Source organism: Benincasa hispida, chromosome 9 (assembly GCF_027475165.1).
Source record: "Benincasa hispida cultivar pf3 chromosome 9, pf3_genome.v1.1, whole genome shotgun sequence".
Classification (NCBI taxonomy): domain Eukaryota; kingdom Viridiplantae; phylum Streptophyta; class Magnoliopsida; order Cucurbitales; family Cucurbitaceae; genus Benincasa; species Benincasa hispida.
The window spans coordinates 98886137-98886685 of record NC_143486.1 but is presented as its reverse complement, the minus strand read 5'-3'; positions in this window follow the sequence as shown (position 1 = coordinate 98886685).

Genomic DNA, 549 nt, shown 5'->3' with positions numbered 1-549 from the left:
GCACCATTACGTTTGAAGAGATAAAATAAAAAGCTTATTATATAAATATTTGAATAAAAAAACACGAAATCAAGGCACGATAAACTTCACTTGGACCATGTTTCCATTGGGCTAGCCTAGTTTTTGTTAATTTTTTTTACCATATTGTATATATAAATACTAATACCCATTGGTCTTTGTGAATCCTCCCATGGAAACGTGATCATCTTTTCAAGATTTATAGTATAAATGCCAGTAGATGACAATTTCTTTTTAAATCAACAATAAATTAATCATTGTATCGTGGACTAAATTTAATATTTATTGAAAGTACGTGGATTAATATTGGACAATTGAAAATACAAGGACTAAATTTAAACAAATTTAAAATATAGAGATAAAAATAATATATATATATATATATATATATATATTCTTATAATACGTATATATGATGTAGAATTAAACTTCAACTTCAAAATTGATGATTAACCTCTTGTTTCTTTTTATTGTTATTTTTTTGAAATAAAGAATTTGAAAATAATTTAACTTATAAAAAAGGAAAGTAAT